The following is a 20357-nucleotide window of genomic DNA, read 5'->3' as shown; positions in this document are numbered from 1 at the left end:
GCATACTGTTATGGGTCTTCGAAAAGAAAATTACAGGACTCAGAACAGAAGGTACTCTCTGCAGCTGAGGGTCCAGTGGCACTTGATAGCTGCTGGAAGAGGAAACATTAGCTTTTATTTTAACCATAGGTTGAACACACCACATGATGAATGCCATACTCAAGAGCAGTTGGGCGATACAGATTGGACTCAACGGGTTTTTAGAAATGGAGAAAGAGAACGCAAAGTTGGGTGGGTAGGGAGTCGGGGGATCTGGGAGGAGTTAGGGAGATGACTATATCAATACTGTGCATGAAATTTTCAAATAATAAAATAGTTTTTAAAGGAAGACATAAGCAAATTTTCTTCATAGGGAAATTTTGTGAAGCTGTGCTATAGGAAGGATAACTAGTCAATAGAACAAAGTTATTGAATCTTCTATACGCATGGCAGAAACAAGTATCTGTTTGCCTTTACTGGATAATGAAGAAAAGGCCAACAAGAACACATGAAAAGATAAATAAAATTTAAGAATCTGCATGGATTCTTTAGAATGTTGATGTGGAATTATGAGGTCCTGAATTAACTACTGACCAATTAATACAGAATCCATGTACACATACATACACATACACACACATGCACATATGCACATGTGGATGGTCACACATACAAACACACATATACACATATACACATGTACACACATATGTGCATACATACACACATACACACTCATACACACACACATCCACAAACATGTGCACACAAATGAGCATGCACCCACGCATATGCACACACACATACAAACACATATGTACACATACAAATATACATGCACATACTTGTACATACACACAAACACACATGGACATGCACAAATACATGCACACATACACCCAGACAAACATGCACACAAACATGCACACACAAACACACAGATGCACAACACATTCACACACATACATGCCCATGCACACACAAATAAGATTCGACGAAAAAAGGGAAACATCTCGATGATATACTATGTAATAAAAAGCGACCACCAGGTCGCATTGAGAAACAATGTGAAAGTTCAGCATCGAGGCACAGCGGGCAGTGAGGGCATTGTGCTCCTTATTCTCAGGCAATCCTGAGGGCATCACCAGCACAGCTACACATGTGAGGACACTAAAACTTCAGAAGTCGTGATGTCACTGGGATCTCCTAAAGTGATGGGAGTTAAGGTAGCAGACTAGCTCCAGGCTTTACAGACTTGACCAGCATGCTATGAGCAGTAGGTTAAATTAATGGACCCAAGCAACAGGGACAAGAACATTGGACACAGAGATGCCACTCTTCCTGTATATGGGGAGAGTCAGGGCACGTCTGTGATAGGTATAGACCACCTGACGGATAACTCACTACACTGAAGCTTAGATACTATAGAAATGCCATCTCTACCAACTGGGCAACTCCTTGGCAACCACATAGCTTCACAACAAACAGAACGTCATGGGCTTCCATGCTTGGCTCTATCACCCTCTTTGGAAAGGACTAAACCCTGGACTGCTGTGTAGGCATTTTGTGGTAATGACTACCGTTATCAACAGTGGCAACAGTCCCATGTTTACACAGCAGCCTTCCACACAGGAGCAAAAGCACCTGGCAAACATTTGCATTTTTATTATTGATGGCTTAGTTTAATAAAGTGACTTTCTGTCAAAGAGCTTATTAATCATTACACACACTCCTGTGACACACATGGGCAAATAGTCCATTTCTGCATGATGCATAGAGAGAATCCAAAACCCAGAGCCAGCCCCTAGCGGCTAAGCAAGGCTGACTGAGCCCAGAAGGAAGTCATGAGGAAGCCAGTCGTTCTCACTGTGACTTCCAGCTTCTTCCTCTGAATCACCTGAAATACAGAGACGTTCTCGCCTACTGGGCCCTCTCCACACTTTCTCACTGGATTCAACTGCTTACCCTGCTTCCTGGTAACACACACACACACACACACACACACACTCACACACACACATACTCACACACACACATACTCACACACACATACTCACACACACATACTCACACACACTCACATACACACACTCACACACACACACATACTCACACACTCACACATACTCACACACTCGAACACACACAGCCAGGCCCTGACTGTCGTCTCCTCCTGTTTAGGTCACACGGCCTAAACTTCTGAATTCCTAACCCACTCTGCTCCCTGTACATTCTGTTCCTCTTCCCAGAAACTGTCTTTCTAACTTTGGTACTACCAGAAATATTGTTAGTCCACCATCTGCTGCTACCAAGCCAGTGATACTGTTCACAGACAAAGAGAATAAGTTAATATTTGATTCACAGTTTGGGAAGTCTCCAGCCTATGATGAATGAGCCTTTCTGCTTTGTGTCTGTGAGATCACCTCAAGGCAGGGGCAAGCATGGAAGCAAAAGCACTCATTTGATGGCCATGAAGAAAAAGGAAGGGCTAGGGTCCCACCACCTCTTCAAATACCGGGCAGACCTCTTTCTTACTGAGTATTACCACTCACTCTTAAACAGCACCTTCCGGGACCCTGGCTTCACCATGCACACCTTTGGGTGAGCATCCAAGAGGAAACTAGAACAGACATGTTCACAGTTGCATTGGAAGGCTTACTCCTTTTGTGAGCGCAGTGGCCTGGTGCCCTAGAATGCTAAGATGTTCTCAGGGGCCACCCAAACTATTCCAAGCCACATCTTCTGAGCTCAGGACTGGCTGCTGTCATGGACACAGCCACCTCCCAGAGGCAGCATAGAAGATGACGTGAAGACAGCAGATTGCTGAGCAGTCAAGAGGACCCCATGGGCTTTTGTTAAACCAGTCATTAAACAGATTTGCAGAAAAATGTGAAACAGTCCACTTTTTTTCTCAGGTAGTTTTCATTCCATTAAAAAAAAGCAGATGGTGTCATTCATGTTGGCCTGAAATGGATGTTGTGTTGTTGATTTTGTCAATGAACGGTATGTACAAATCTGACAGTTTATTTTAATTTTGAATGTGGAAAGCACCAATAGTCCCTTTCAGTTGCTCAATAATTCTTCTAAGTGTGAAAATACCAGGAACTCTGGTACCTTAAAGGAGAGCGCTCATGGCCTCACTCTACAGAACCCACTTAAAAATGCCGCGTAGCAGCGGAGCTACAGTACATGGTTGTACTGTTTCCCAAGCATTATTTAACTCTCTGAGAGAAACTGTTCTACTTGTGGGTGAGGGGCATTTAGTCACAGGTTCTCCCTCTTCCTATCTCACCCCAAACACCTAGGCTTCATGGCAATATATCTACGGCAGAGACAAGTTAAATATATCTTCATTTCTAAAGTGCCTGGCACAGTATGTGTTTATAAAGAGGGAGGTTATAGCTTAATCACCATCCTTCAGAGACCCTGCTACCCTAATCTGGTGTCTGAAAGGGGCTGCTAATCTTCATGCAAGCATCTAATATTGATGCTACCATCTTACTGGCTCAGATGCCAATAGTCGGACCTGCTGTGTTGATGAATCCCAGTACAGCTGAGAAATCGTGTCTTCTGAAGGCAAATGTTAAAAAGTCAATCTCACAAGCAAACCGGCGAATAAGCATTGGTGTACATACCAGACCTTTAATGGAAAAAGATACAGATGTGGGGAATGGATGGAGTCGGTTCTGTTGGCTCTGCCTAAACTGTTATAAAGGATAATGAATTCTCAACAATTAAAAAAAATAGCTTTTTGTACTGAACTAGCACAGCGGTTCTACTAGAGAGAATAGGATTGGGCACAACTAAACTGATCGCAAGAAAAGGGAAGAAATGTGCATTGGCAAGTACATCTTTGAGAGCCCTCTAAGTCTCCACCGCCCTCTGCTCCTCTCTCAGCTGCCCAGGAATCTGCTTTCCACCCCCACAGAGTCCCTTTACCGGCCACCACCTCCCTCACCACAGGGCTCCGCTGGGCCTGAACACTTAGGTGTCATCTCATGCTTTGCTTCAATAATTAAAAAGAAATTTAAATAATCTGTAATAACCCCTTCATACACTGTGGAAGTTCAGCTACACGAGGACCTGCACAGGACAATATTAATTTAGGGCTGAGCTACAGCAAAAGTCCAGCATCAGGCCCTCTGTTTTATGACTATTTCATTCAAAGCAGGATTGAAGCACTCACTCCCCTAGGCAAAACAGTTCTTATATATGCCATGCTCCCAGTCACTGGCTGTCTCAGTGTAGATTAGCCATCAATCCATGGGACAATATTGTCTGGGCAAAGCCTGTGGTCCTCAGTTCACACTGTGGGCTCCAGGTGTTCCAGATGATTAGTTTGCTTCTCCGAGGTCTATTTTCATAGAAAATGTTGACACTCTTTAACCAGAGGGCTAAATGGAGATGTCACACTCAGCTGGGTTCAGAAGCAGAGATGGTTGGCAAATTGAGGTTGCCTCCTTCCAAACTCGATGCCTACATGCACGTGAGAAGCTAGAAGTAAGGCTGCTGAAGGAGTCTTCCTGACTGACGTCCGTGTCGCTACCTAAACTGCTGTGGGAACAGGACAGTCAACGGGCCCACGAGAGGTGATACTTATGGAAACTCACAAATTCTAAAAAGACTTTTGTTTTCTAGTCAGTTTCTCATGGTCTCCCCACATGGCCCCAGGAGACCAACAAGATGGCTCTGTGGGTAAAGGTGATTGCTGCCAAGCCTAGGAAATGAGAAAACCAACTGCCACATGTTTTTCTCTCATCCTCATACAGACACACACACTCACGCTCACACACACTCACACACACATTCACACACACTCACACATGAAAATACACATACACACACTCATACACACTCATACACACTCACACTCATACACACACAGACACGCTCACATACTCACACATATACTCATACACACTCACACACACAAACACACTCATATACACACTCACACATGTACTCACTCACACACACACACTCACACTCTCATCCCCATACAGACACACACACTCACGCTCACACACACTCATACTTATACACATATTCACACACACTCACACATGAAAATACACACACACACACTCACACACTCACACACAGACACGCTCACATACACATACACTCATACACACACACTCAAACACACTCACATACACACTCACACATGTACTCACTCACATACGCACACACTCACACACACAGGCATACAGATACACACACACACACACACACACACTAAGTTGTACTCCAAAGTGGAATTATTATGAGTCTCAAAATCTATCATTTTTCTAAAAACACTACCATCAAGGTTATTCATATTCCAATGTGAAGGAGCTTAAAAGTGGATCACAGAATTTAAGATACCCACAAACTATACCACCACAGCTAGAAAGAAAACATTAAATCATCTAGCATGTGTACCTTTTTATACTCTGACTATAAATAATAAATTGGTATGTACAATAAATACGACTAGACTATAAACAAAACTCTTCAAAACCTAACTTGAAAACAATTTCCATGTTACACAAACTCTCATTAGCATCTCAAACCTTGGTTTCAATACTAGTTTCTCTAATGTCAGTTATCAGAATACAAAGTTTTCATGAAATCCCTGAGAGATAATGAAAGCTTTGGAGACACTAATTTCCTCTCTAAATGCCAGCCAGGGAAACCCAGCTTTCCCTGAAACAGTAAAGCGGTTGATCTGGGGTCGCCTACTTGGGAACCTCCAGTGACTCAGCATCCACCATCCTTAGAGGCCCATAGCCCGAGGAGGTGTAAAACCTCTCTGGATGTGTGCAGAACTGGAGAACCTGGGTCCATCTGAGCTGCTGTAACAAAGAAGCATATAGTGGGAGCTTGTGAAACAAACACAGGATGCTGGCAACTCTGCAGGCTGCCAGATGGAGGGGACAATGAGATTTGATGTCTCGGCTCCTAGCAGGGCCTCTCTCACTGGCCAGAAGAGAGTAGCCAGCTCTCTGGATTCTCTCACAGAAACATCTTTTCTCAGGATGAGGACTCACCCCTTTGATCTAATCATCTCCCGAAGGCCAGGTCTCCTGACAACGTCAACCTAGGAGTTAGGATTTAGCATGTGAACTTGGGAGGAAAGCTGAGCATGGCGGCACACACCTTTGGTCCCAGCGCTCTGGAGGCAGAGGCAAATGGACCTCTGTGAGTTGGAGACCAGCCTGGTCCACAAAAAGAGTTCCAGGACAGTCAGGGCTACACAGAGAAAACCTGCCTTGAAAAGAAAACAAACAAACAAACAAACAAACAATAAATAAATAAATAAGGTGGGAGGAGCAAGTGCTGTGATTAGGAATACTTCTTTCAGTTTCGCTGAGTTAAAACAGCCCTAAGAATTTGGTTTGCTGTCTCAGTCAGTTGACAGTCACTGAGAATCAAGACAGAACAGCACCCGGAATGTCAAGCTTCAAAAATAGTCCCTGATCTTTCTCACTTATAAGGTGTTTGGTTCTGCAAATCGGTGAGAATCGTGTCTCTTACTTTAATTATTGCGTATTGTTCCTTGGAATTCCTGTCCCTGTGTTCACCCAGAATTTGACTCATCAGTGTTTTAAGGCTCCCTTCAGGCCCAACTTTCATCTTTAATGCCACAGAGCATATAGATTTTTTTTTTAATGTATGTAGTTCAAAGTAAATGTTCCTGGACTCTGCCACCACGAGCTTCATAACCTGGGAGAGTCACTAAATATTTTACACTTCCTTGTCATCGTTGGTGAATCAGTGTGTTCAGAAGGGCCTCGGGAGGTCTGGCATAGGCAGAGTGCTTCAGGCCGCGTTTGGTATGAGGGAGTCAGCCACGTCAGGTGACACCTTCAGCTTTCCTGTGGCTTCATTCATTCATTCTTCCTGCTCTTGTCTGAGCAACTGGAATTCTGGGATCCTAAGGATCTCAGCTGGGAGGTCATTGACTTCCTTTTCCCACAGGGAGGCAGAAAATCCCTCACAAGCCTTTCATAGCTGGTGAACCATGACTACGCTCAACCATTTACACAGACCGGAAGTTACCATTGTTCATAACGCAGGTACAGAGAATCGGTCCCACAATCAGCACACTCCCCCGGGTGTAGCATCTACAGCAGTCTGTTCTCCATTGCAACTGAAAACCAATCCTGTACCTTCTAACTTCTCCCAAAAAGCCCTCACAGTATTTTAAAGCACCTACCTCTCGCTACCCGATCTCATCCCCCATTTCTCTTCTCCGAGCTAAACAGTGTAACTCCTCCTGATTATGTATCCCAAGACATACTTCTCAGTCCTCACTGTCCTCAAGACCCACTTCCTTCCCAATACTCCCAAGTCCATATTCCTTCCCATTAGTAGCTGCGCCTGACCTTCCAACTGCCTTCAGATAGTAAAAAGAACAGTGGGTACTTTGTTTAGGAAAGCAAAATGAACTTTGGCAAAATTAATCAATGCTTATAAAAACGAAATTAAAGTCATCGGTCCTACAGAGAGATGATGACAATGCAGGTCATCACATCTCCTATTTAAATGAGCCTGAATTTTTCCAAGCCATTTCCAAGTTTGTATCGGAGGTGCAATTTTAGGTGCTTTTATATAGCTTGATTATGTCTCTGTGTAGCTGTATACTTTCCCTCTCAGTCTTCCTGGGTCCCACGTCTGCCTCTCTATATGTCTCTCTGTTTTTGGTATTGCCTCTCTCTTTTTCATTCATATTTCCTGAAACAGTCATTCAACAAGTATGAACTCAACGCCTGTTAAGTACAGAGTAGCAAATACCGGGCTATATAAAAGAGCTTCAAAGGTAAATAAATCTGGCTAGGATTATTTCCTTGTTGCTGCACAGTTACAAGTAAGATGCATAATAAGGCACTGTAGTGACACAGTGAGGAGATCTGCTCAGATAGCTCCAAAGGAACTGGAAAGGAATGCTGAGGGGAAAAGAGAAAAGACAACCTCTAAGAGAAGACACCAGAAGCCGACATACACAGTACCTCTTAATTTTTAATGTGCGTGAAATCACTTGTTAAGATACGTATTCTGAGTGAGTGTGTCTCAGGGGGAACCTGAGATGCTGAAAATCTGCTCAGCTCTAGAAGAGGCCATGCTGTGCCTTCTTGATGTAAGCAAATGTTTGAAAGGATGGTGTCATGGTTTGCGTTTGGAATGTCTTGTATTGGAACACCTGAACTTCATGCACTGGACTTCCGGAGGTAGATTGCTAGTGCAGACCTTTGAGGTTGACATCCCAGTGCAACTCACTCTACTCCCTGGGCCCAAACACATGGGAAGAATCCAGCTACAGTTCTGACGTTAGGACTGAAGCTCTTCCAACATCCTTCCATATTAAGATGGACCCTTCCTCCTCTAAATAACATCCATCAGGCGTGTGGTCAGAGTGCAGGGAAAGCAGCCAGCACAGTGGCCATGGGCCAGAGGCCATGTTCTCCTGACTGTGGTGCTCCCTGCAGCACACGGATTGCAAGCCGACACTCAGAGGTCAAAAGCACCTGATAAACCCAACCTTGCAAACCTCATGTCTTGGCTCCTCTCCTGTTAAATGGACTCAGGATACTTCCATGAGCCTCCAGTTGGCCCACATCATCCAATGCAAAGCCTATTTTATGATAAAGTGCTGTGTGTCTCACGCAGCTAATTGGAATCCGCAGATTCCTGCTGCTTTCAATCATCACAATTAAGTATCCTACAACACACCACCAGCTGGGTGAAAGATCAAGCCTCAAAATCTGAAGCAGGATTCCTTTTAATGACTTTTCAGCTTTTGAAATTAATATATAATTATATCATTTCCTCTCATGTAATCCTTTGTTCTCTCAAATTCACGATCTCTTTTTTCTTTCATTGTTGTTATGCACACACACATACATACATATTACATATATATTGCATACACACATATATATTTCTAAGTATATAAATGTAACTTGCACGGTCCGTACGGTGTTACTTATATGTATATTATTTCAGGGCTGACTGGTGGTACTGGATTAGCAATTGGGACAGTTCTTCCCTGTGAAAGACTATTTCTCCTGTCTCTGCATTTCTTAGTAGCTAACATAGTTTTTAGTAGATGCATATCATATAATGTGAGGCAAAACAAAAAACAATCTATAAGTCAATGTATTGCAAGTTGGGGCCATATGCAAGCAACAGACAGTGAATACAGTCGGAACTAAGAAGATGCAGCAAACCACAGAGGACAAGGACACCTGAGTATGGGTGGGGGGGGGTATTGAGATGCATTGGAGCCCTCAACACTGTTAGGTGCCCGGAGCCTCTGAGATGATGATACTGGGCAAGAATATGGTGCTCTTTAAGGAGAATGGAAATTATTGAATGGACAACAGAGAATAATGAAGAGTCATTATGCAGGCAGGTCACACCGTACTAACTGTAAACTAAATAAAACGTGTGATTTCATTAGTAGAGTCATTGGGAAAAAGATACGATGGTGCCAGCTACTTAAATAAGTCCAATAAAGATGACAGAGCCTACTTGGTAACAGAGATAATAGACTCGGACCAACGGTTACTAACCTGAGAAGCATTTAGGATACAAAACAGGTTGATTTGAGTTTCACTCATTAATTTTAAAACCAGGTGGTTTTTATTTGCTCTTTCTTTCCTTTTTTTTTTTTTTGTCAGTCCTAGTGTCTATTCTCAGCATGATGCTTGGTGACACATGATATCAAAAAAGCCACCCGCTCTCTGCTGTCAACTCATACCACATCCTTTATGAAGAGTTGACCCAAATAAACACTGTGGTCTCTCTTTAACCATAAACTTTATAAGCCTACAGGCTTTAATTAATTTCTTATTAAAGATTACAATCAGAAGATATGTTCTTAGAGGCTCTAACCATATCAAGACTATAAATCTATACATATGGCTCACATGGAATCTGCCTAGCCTACAGATATGGAACCCCGAGACATTTCCCATCACCACCTTCACCCCCGACGACTTTCCTTTGGTATGTAACCACGGCCAGCCACTCTTTACTTTATCTTGCATGTTTGTTCCTGCAATGGCACTTTCGGTGTTCCCTCTGGCCTTGGTCTAACCAGCTCCTGAACAAACTGAGAAACTAAAGAATTTTCAGGCTGGGAAGACTTCAAGTTGAGTGCTAAGTCCATTGCTTCTTCACTGCGTATCTGTCTCAAGTTTTTAACCTCCTAAACTCTGCATTCCCTGGTCTGTAAATCAGATGTAAATAAGATGGCTGAAGATTAATGCTTGTAACGTGCTTTGTGCCGTGTCTATTACACAGTAAGAATTCAAAAATGATATGACTGAGAGACAATCTTAAAAAGGCTGGAGCAGGCACTTCACAAAAGAAGAACATCAATTGGCCACATTAGGGAAAATGGGATGGTATTCATCATTAGTAATCAGCAAAATGCAAATTGATACTTATATGAGTATAATTACACATCCACCTGATTAGAAAAACATAAGAACTTGCAAATCAAGTACAGAGGGAAGTGCAGAACTTCTCCCTCACTGTTGCCATGAGTACAAATTGGTGTGTCCAACTTAAAAAGATTTTTTGAGTTATTTATTAAAATTAAAGGCACATAGGCCTCAAAACTTAGCAATTCCTCCTTTTGGTATTTTTTCTAAATATATGTGATACAATCTGAATGTCTGTCAACAATAAAGGGACAAGCAAATGTTGGTATGTTTCTACAATAAAATGCTATGCACCAACTCATACAAATATGCTCTATGTGTGAGAATTGTCACCAGAGGGTTAAGAACACATATACTATAATGACAAATATGTGGAACTGAAGTGCAGACAAACTGAAATGCATATTGTAGAGCCACTTGGTTATAAATTCTACAAAGGACAGCAGCGGGTGAGTGACAGGTGAGATTCCTGTGATCTGGAGCGTGCAGTCTGTAAAATATGATGCATGATTATATTCACCTTCCATTTCTAATTATAATATATAATATAATATATAATATATTATATATAATAGAGGAAATAATATATTCTTCCAGTGGATGAAATATCTACAATTTTAAAATAAGCCAGTTGTATCGCTCTCTGACTTAAGTTCTCCAAAAGCTCTTCATTTTAGTATAAAATCTAAGCACCTTAACTTTGTCTAAGAGAGCCGCACATGTCTGCAGTACCCCTCTCTACCCATGGTGAGCACACATCCTCCCGAGCGATCACTCTTGCAGCTAAGTGTCCCTGCCATGTATTGATTGTGCCTTTTCTCTGGCTAACCTCTTGCTCCACATAAACATCCACCAAAATATCCCCTCTGCAAAATCTTCCTTGACTAATTTCCACTGTATCTGTGAGATTCTCTCTGAAATCCCTTTGAACCCTATATCTACCCACCGAATCACACTTCACAAGTACACAACCTTTAGAATATATTTGTCCTTATAATAACACATCATGTAAGTGACACATTCTTTAAACTGAAAAGTCCTTTAAGACAAAGAAGTCCATCTAGTCAACAAGTCAACAGCATATCTACAGGATAGATTTTCATCAAGTGTTAGCTTAATAGATGAATGTTTAGTTCAGGGATAGAGCATGCCTTCTAACCACATAACATATAGCAACATATTAGAGCCAACCACATAAAACTGTCATTGTTATAGATCATAAGTGGTTGGTTATTGGCAATTATCTATGATTCTTCCTTTATAATGAACACACAACACATTTTTGTAAAGCACACTAGAGTAGATCTTGGATATTGGATTTGCATCTTCAGTGTGATGGTTGGTGGATTGTAAAAGCCATAATGTGAATCACTATAGAATTAATCTCCTCAGATTTCTGCAGCTATAAGAGTCACGTTAAAGCACAGGATAGCCTTGCTCTGAAGGAGTCACCAGGCAACTGGAAGTGAGTCACTGATCACCAGCACCAAGAGCTTCCTTTTGCAGAGTCTTCCAGGCACCGTTCCTGCGTTCAGTTCCTCAAGGATATTTGGCAGACTGTAGCTTCCTCATCTCAACTTTAGCTTCCTAGCTGCTGCCTTTGGTGACTGACTATGAAGCAAGTGTAGATTTGATTTTAGATACTGTATTTGGGTGTGCTGATACTTTTATAAAATAATACATCTTTTCCAACTATTCTAAGTAGGCAGAGCAACTAACTATAAATTTAATGTCGCTTTCCTGAGCAAATGGATTTGTAGCTGAAAAATCCACAAATGTAATGGAGTTCTCTTCCCTATGTGTCTGAAGATCTAGATGACATGTGTGAAGGGTATGGGGGTGGGGTGGTGCATGGAGGTTTGGTTCTGAAATCAACCAATCATAATTCAGCTTAGAACCAATTTATCCACCAATAGAGTTTAATCAATAGAGTGGCATGCTGCAAACAAACAATGCCACTTAAAACAATGTTACCCAACCTTTACTCCACAACATGGACTTATTAACTGAAGCTATCCTATGTAGACTGGGATGGCTCATGGAGATGATTACTGCAGTACATCTCAAAACCACAGAATTATGTGCAGTGTTAGAAGCACCACCCCATCAATTAATGTACGTGTTCTTTTGCAATGTTTTTTCCCTAAACTGACTCCATTTTGAGCAGTACTTATTCAGATCTATATATGGGGTGATATGTGTGGATATGGTAAATGGGTCTTGTTGACTATCGGCGTCCTACTAAAGACTATTTGTAGATGTTCCACTTACCACTGCTTGTGTGGCTTCTCATCTAAAGGAACGTGGTCCAGCTCAACAGCTTCTTGCCCGAGCTGCCATAACCAAGATCTGAGATGGTCCTGCTGGTGGCGTTCTCACAATAGCCTAAAATCAGAGCAGAACGAATACTTCAGTTTGATTTTAAGATTCCACACTAAATTTCATCTTCACGATTAAAACCAAAATACTAACATCACAACAGAACAGTTCCCAGGTGGCAAGGAACAAGGAAACGACATAGGACATTTGAGGTAAGAGCCTCTGTTAGAATTTGTTGCAAATGAAGAAACTTTGATGGCCTCCAAAGCAGAACAGCTAGAAGTTTGTAAAATCTGACCATGGAACTCAGTTCCTAATTATTTGAATGGATAGGATATTTACTTTTCTAACTGTGGGCTTAATTTTGAGATATAGCAATCAGTTCAGCATTCGCTAGAGTGCAGTCTTCTTTTTACAGTACAGTTCACCGGAAGAATGGCTACACGGTTACCAACAAAAAGAATCTTCTGGGGATCTGCAACATAAAAACTAAGCTCATGCCCATTTGGAGGCAAAAGAGGCCACTATAGTAATCTAATTTTATTACAAACCCACTCTTTATCCTTGCTGCCTGCCTTAGTTCAGAGCAAATTCTCAAGGCCCATGCTAAGTTTGTATTGTTCTACCTACCTATTGCCAAACCTCAGGCTTGATATCCAGCTTATTTAATATGGCCGCCATCCTGAAGTAGGCTCTCTTTCTGCTCATATTAGGGTCTCATCACTGTCCCTGGCAAGTGTTACAGTGATTTCTAGGAATACTTTCCCTACCACCCGCTATCTACTGCTAACATCCCAGCATGGTCTGCTTTGTCACACATCACCATTTTAGAGCAGAGTCTACCCTCCTCTCCTTCATTCCTCTTGTACTGACCATTGAACTGTCCAGTTCTCACTGTTCAACTCAACTCCCCACATGAGCATTGGCTCCAACAGCTGAAGCTCATCTCACCGTCTTTCACACATAGCACTTCTAAATTAACAGACACCTATTGTGTGCCTAGTGTGCCCACTGTGTGCTAGGCTGATACAAGACAGTATCTGAAAGCACAGGAGATGACTATTTGGTGAGGTGGTTGGTGTGAAGAGGGAAGCTCCCCTAGAGACACAGAATAAACACAGCCAAGTGAGTAGACCTAGAAGCCTGCCTTCACACTGCCGTGTTCCAGGTCCCATTTCCACACAGAAAGAGAGCAGTGACTCCAGGGTCTCACACTTAGGAAGCGTCCAGTACAACCAGGCCTGCCACCAGCCACACGCCAAGACTTGGTTCTATTTCTGTGAGGAAACCCCACTGACATGCATTTCTAGAACTTGTTCGTCGCGGTTGCTTATGTTTTGTCTTGATCCTGACATTCAGGAGGAAGAAGGGGGAGGAGGAGTAAGAGGAGGAATCAGCAGAATCCTGTCAGGCTGCTTAGCAATGGTTGGTTCCCTGTGCCATGCCAGGTGGCCCGTGCCGTGCCTGGCGCCCCATGCCATGGCTGGCACCCCGTACCATGCCTGGAGCCCCATACCGTGCCTGGAGCTCCGTGGCGTGGCTGGTGCCCTGTGCCGTGCGGGGCGCCCCGTGCCTTGCCTGGCACCATGTAACATGCCTGGTGCCCTACGCCATGCCTAGCGCCCTGTGTCATGGCTGGCACCATGTACCATGCCTGGTGCCCTGTGCCATGGCTACACCTTCCATCCGCACACCACTCAGAGCATGTGAGCAGCTGTGACTAGAATAATCCCACGGGAGCTTGCTGTCATTTATTTTTCTGTACAAAGCTTGGATTTCCGTTCCCACCAGGACTATTTTATGAAGCCTATGGGTTCTGTATCTTGGAGGGACCAGGGAAGAGAATGGAGAGAAAGGCCAGCTTGTTGTGGGTCCGAAATGTCAACTAGACTACGAAATCCTTTGCTGAAAAAGAGGTGTGTTTGAAAACTGATTTCATATGTACAAGTTTGATTTAGAGATCTTTCAGTGTCGCCCGGTGTTCCCACTCATTTTACCAAGGTGCACTATTTAAAAAAGGGTTTTTTTCTACATTAAATATAGAGGAAACAATGGTCCTCAAAAATACACAGATTTTTAACTTTTCTTTCTCTAATTAGCCCGTGAGATTGAAATGTACTCAAACGGGGGGGGGGGGGGTGGGGGGTGCACTCACTACTGGCAGGGAGGGGGGGTGGGGGGTGGGTTGGAGGAGGGGGTGGGGGTGGGGGGGAGGGGGGACAAGAAGCAGTCTGGAAAAAAACATCAGTGTGAAAGCCAATACAGAGTAACTAACACACAAGCTCCGTTCTAAACAGCTAAGACAGCTTCTCTTCAAACAATATGCAGCAATCCCTCTTACCCGAACCGGCAGCACCACGTCTCAACACAAGATTATGTAATGCCATAAATAATCTCAATATGCCGAAGACACAAATGGATTTTGTTCGCCTAGACTGATGATGCAGCTTCCTCCAGGGAGTTTGTAGGCCGCTTTCCCCACGAGCCCCACGAGCTAGGGAGAAGGCGCAATAGCAGATGCCCGTGTGGTGGGATCTCCTCCTCGGTGTGCCCACAGCACGGAGAGCACAGCGCTCCGCTCTAGTCGCTACTGGACACTTCTGCGCCCCTCCATACAGGACTGCCACCATGCCGAGCAAGAGCTTTGGAAGGAACCTTACAGGAAGCAGGGGAACAGAGATGAGGTCCCCTACTGCGGACGCGTTTGCTTCTCCTCGTTCAGCTTGAAGGCAGCCTTGACCAGCAGCCCATTTTTCTGACGAGCAAGCAAAGATTTGCTTGGCTTACTCACAGCAATTACACTCCACATCCAGCCTCTAGCTGCAAATGGGACCTGAGGTCGGCTCTGGGGCAAGAAGAAAACGCCTGAGCCCTGCTTAACAAACAAGGAAACCTCACTGTGTCTTTTTTCTTGTCATTGGGATGGAAAGCCTTTGTGGTTAAGCTTACATTCAAAGAGACAGGTTCATTTACATGAGGCTAGAATATAACTTTTAATATACATCTATGCCTTTGAACACTTACATTAAGCAAATCTCCTTTGCTTCTGATATCCCTATAGCACACAGACAGTGTGAGTTTTGCTGCAGATTTAAAATAACACTGTTCTATAGCGTCCATATCACCTCTCAGTTCCTCTTAACCTTGAAACATCTTGACCACGTACTATGAAACCGTAGTACTAGCTGCAGATGCACCAGACAATGACAGAGAGAGCACACTCAGTCCCTGTGGATTGGTTCATAATCACCCCTTCCAGCATGCAAACACACCCCTCCCCCAGCAGATGCTGTTTTTGGGGACAGCAAGCAGGAAGCAGAGACAGCTGAATTTGCCACTCCCCAGGTAGTTTCGGCTCCCCTGTCACTGGGAACCTCTTTCATTACAACTGCAAATATTTTTGCCCTGAAAATGAAAGCTCCTAATGAGCAGAGGGAAGGAGAAGTCAATAAGGAAGCCAGCCAGGAACTCATTAAGGGCAAGCACCTTCCTCATCGCTGTTCTAGCCCCATTGTAAAGAAACAATCCCTTCTGTTGTAAGTAGAGAAAGTGTACAATACTTTGTGTCAATTTGAAGGGTAAGATCAAGATTTTTTTGTTTCGTTTTGTTTTGTTTTGTTTTAAGAAAGAAAAAAGAAAGGAAACACAGACCAGAAGCAACAAGACTGTTATATCGAACTGTCTAGCCCTAAACCCCCATGATTCATTCCAAAGTGGAGTTGGAAGCTTGAGAATTCATTCATGAGCATGGCTCCTGTGCATACCTGCTCACTGAGGACAGCCATCCCCTGGAGCCTCTCTCAGAAGAATGGCTGTTACCACAACCATTTTAAAAACGTTGATCATTGATCGGCATTCTGCAAACCCATCCGGAATTGACAAGAGCAGCATAGAAAGAGGCAGGAATTGGGCAGGTAGTGCCTGCTTACGGTAGCTTTCCTTCACTCCCAGCCACGGCCTGTCCCATATGACTTAGCCTGTGTTCATGAAAGTTATCTCTGTCATGCAGACACATCCCTCTGCACCAAACGCAGACCGTGTAAACAACCTTGTGGCTGCTCCAAAACCTACTGCCCTGGGGTAAGTCATTCCTTTCCGTGGCCAAATTGCAATGCCCTTGAAAGTTATCCGCACAGGGAGTCAAGGCAGCACCTTGCTCCTTCTCTCCAAATGTTGGAAAAGTATCTATTTTTTTTTCGTGAAATATCCATAACCTGATTTACTTGTAGGTATTTAAATAAAATACACTTATTCTCTAAAGCACAAACACAAAAATTCTGATAACTGTATCATGACGCTCTTTTCCAATGACAGCTTTTTTTTTTTCTTTCTGAAAATGCTCTGACATTTCTAGGGGACACAGTAGCTCAGCACTGAATACCTGGGCACCTTGCCACAGAAAAATGCTGCCTGCTGTGACTGGAAGATCACTTTCTTAAAGGGCCCTTTCCCTAGGTGGCCGCAGTGCCAGTGCCTGCTCCTTTCCCTGGTCTGGTCCCTGTGCTGTATTCCTGTCTGCAGCCCAAATTTAGCTCAGGGTCTTTCTACAAGAGGAACATAGTTTCTAATATATTTGTAAATACCTCTAAACTGTATGAATATATTCTGGAATATTTAAAGTTAAACCAGTCTGGAAACAAACATTTATTTTTACTAATGACATTTTTGAATGTTTTATGAGACCCATAGCATTTCTAAGATAAAGTGAGATACAGACTCTCTCTCTCTCTCTCTCTCTCTCTCTCTCTCTCTCTCTCCTCTCTCTCCATGCTCGTGTGTTTCTCTTCTCTACCAAGTCATAATAATGGTCTGTCCCACCTTCTAGAATTCTTCACTCCAAACAGAAAGGTTTCAGCCTTTATCTGAGAAGAGATGCTTTGCCCAGAGAGAAATGCCAGTCTTGCGACCTCAGAACCAGTACACTTGGTTAAACCGACTCTCCAGGACGATCACTTCCTACTTTCTCATGCTCTCCCATCCCACCAGGAGCAATGACAGATACCATCCACCCTCCCAAACCAGGTTAGGACCCAGAATGAGCAAGGAGCCACCTACCATTCCGTGCCTGGGAACTAGGATCCTGGTCCGGCTGTTTGCCCCAGAAATCCTCCCTACTGGGTTTTCATTAGCCACATTCCAAACCGGAATAAGGAGGAGAGTCTTTGGAGGTGTAGAGATTGTTTAAAAATAATAACAGACAGGTGACTTCCAAGAAGACCCAATCTTTAGCTCACTCAAGCCCCTAGGAATTGAGGAGTGAGTAAGAAAAAGAAAATTTGTAAAAATGAAAATAGAAAAAAAAAGGGTAAGCATATAAGAAGCACCACCCACCCCCATAAAAATAAACGGAGCCGGTGAGGAGGCTTAAGGGAAGAGAGAGCGCCTTGCTGAATCACCCTCTCACTGCCTGGAAACCATTGTGCAGCGGGAGGCTGCCTGTACCATTGTGGAACCTACCAGAGGAGACGGACAGAGGGCTTGGGGAATGGGGTTGCTATGGCAACTGAAAGGAGCACACATGACGTCAAAGCCCAGAGAGGTCTAGGGAGGGGTAGGAGGAGAAAAGAGAAAAAGGAAAAAGTCTATCTGTGGCTACAGCTACCTCGTTTTCTGGCAAAATGAGAAAAAGGCTTCAGAATCTAAAGGAACGGGAACGTGGCAACCAAGATTTGCAAATTCAGCGCGCGGGGAGGCGGAGGGGAGTGCTGGGTGGTGCGGGTTGGGGGGGGGTGGATTCTGCACCAAAGCCAAGAAGCATCCTCTCTGCTGCTCCAGCTCTGCACAGCACCAAGGGCAGATCAAAAAGCCATTGGGAAGCCGGTCACCCTAGCTTTTCAACTACCTCAGCTTTTTACAAACAGCGAAGGCAGAGGTGTACCATCTCTCTGAACGTCAAAACAAACAAGAGATGCACTCAGCCTCGGAAGAGAAGCAAGATTGGACCTGCATCCGGACCACAGAGGTCGTTTGTCCAACCCCATTTCTTCTCGGTCTCCCTATTTTTGTAAAAACCCTGCATAAATATCCACTAAAGCAAACTCACTAGACTGAAGTTTATATTGCAATTTTAGATAGAAAGATACTACTGACAATTTGAGTTAATAAATTAGGGTACTGGGTAATCGTTTTCTGGTTTCAGAAAATTCCATGGGAAACTAATGTAAATTGAATTCCCTATATATCTCATTTTTAAGCCAACTTTCTGAATTTGGTATATGAAAATTTAAATTTTATATATATAAAATATATATAATATATAGCATATATATTATATATGTATATCAATATATATATGATAGTTTAATGGAATGATCCCTAGAGTAATTTCACTGTTAAAATGTTTACCAAAACAATTTTCACCTTATTCCACATAAAGCATCATTTCAATACATAGTTTGAAAGTAATCCTATTCTTTGGACTTCTCAAGCTACACAATCAGATTCGATGCTGGTTTTTCTCAAGTGCTGTTTAGATGGGTTTCCGTCTTTTGAATCAAGTAGTGCTAGAATGGATGTTTCCACACAGGGCCTTGGAACTGACCCACTGTCTTGAACGAGGAGCTTCTGCTGCAGGGTAATGAGTAAGATAAAACAGGGTGAAGCCAGCAGAGATGGCGGACCCTGCAACGGATCACATCGTGAAATCTGAGGATGCACATCAGGTTTGCGGCCTCTGGGCTGTTTCACCTGAGGAGAAAGTTAGGAAATGGAAAGTTGTGTGAGCTTTCACTCTAGAACTCCCAAGATGTTTTTGGTTGATTCTTTGTTCTGAATCCAAATCCCATAAGGACTAGTAGCTGACAACTAACTTTCACTCTCCGCGTGGGTCTTACGTATACATTATGACTGTCTAGTATAAAACTATGGATGAGCAGCCAAACAACTTCACCGTAGACAGCTTTTAAATTATTGGTCTGGAGCTCCTTTCTTTGCTCTGCGTCTCCCTCCCCATCTTTCCTCTGGGAGCCAGATGTCAAGGCCTACACGCGCTAAGCAGGCCCGCTGCCACCATGGAGCATCCCCAGCCTGTTTCCATAGCAAAAGTCAATCCCAATAACTCAGTGTTGACAAGGAGACTCTGAACTTCAGCTCTTACCTTGCACTCTGAACAAATACTAAATCAAGAGAAGTCACGTACCAGGACAGGAGGGTCTAAAAAAATATCTGCTCATAAAATAATGTGTGTCCTCTAAATAAAAACAAAATTCTGATCTTGAAGTAGAGTAAGATTTCTCAGGGCAAATAAATGTATTCCCTCAGGAAAAAAAAGAAAGAAAGAAAAAAGAAACATACTTCATCAACATTTAAAGCTTTTACTTACAGTCATCAGTGAGAAGGCAGACTGGAAGGAAATACTGACATGCCTATGAAAATACATTCAATGTATACAAATTCCTGATTATATGAACATTTACAATCCGGCAATGAAAACAAACAAAGATGTCTGATGGGTAAGAGGACTTCCCCAGACACCTGAAGAAAGGCTCATCAATTGTCCGTATGTCCGTGAGAAGCCATTCAACAGGACTAGTCATCAGGGGAAAACTGACTAAATCCACAAAGAAATTCCATTCCATGCCTACAAAACTGATGAAAATCAAAAGCACCCGCACTGGCAGGGTGGTG

At 43.2% G+C, this 20357-nt stretch overlaps 1 protein-coding gene across 1 annotated transcript in view; it reads right to left on the bottom strand.

Annotated features, from left to right (window-relative positions):
• Positions 1–12758, bottom strand: part of Mapk10 (mitogen-activated protein kinase 10) — a 281578-nt gene extending 268820 nt beyond the window's left edge. Inside the window, exon 1 of the mRNA XM_052198829.1 lies at positions 12684–12758. The gene's annotated coding sequence lies outside the window, so the exon portion shown is untranslated. The remainder of the gene's footprint in view (positions 1–12683) is intronic.
• Between the last annotated feature and the right edge of the window lie 7599 nt (positions 12759–20357).

The sequence above is a fragment of the Apodemus sylvaticus genome, chromosome 11, assembly GCF_947179515.1.
Source record: "Apodemus sylvaticus chromosome 11, mApoSyl1.1, whole genome shotgun sequence".
Classification (NCBI taxonomy): domain Eukaryota; kingdom Metazoa; phylum Chordata; class Mammalia; order Rodentia; family Muridae; genus Apodemus; species Apodemus sylvaticus.
Note: the sequence above shows the minus strand (reverse complement) of the source record. Positions and strands in the feature narration are given on the sequence as shown.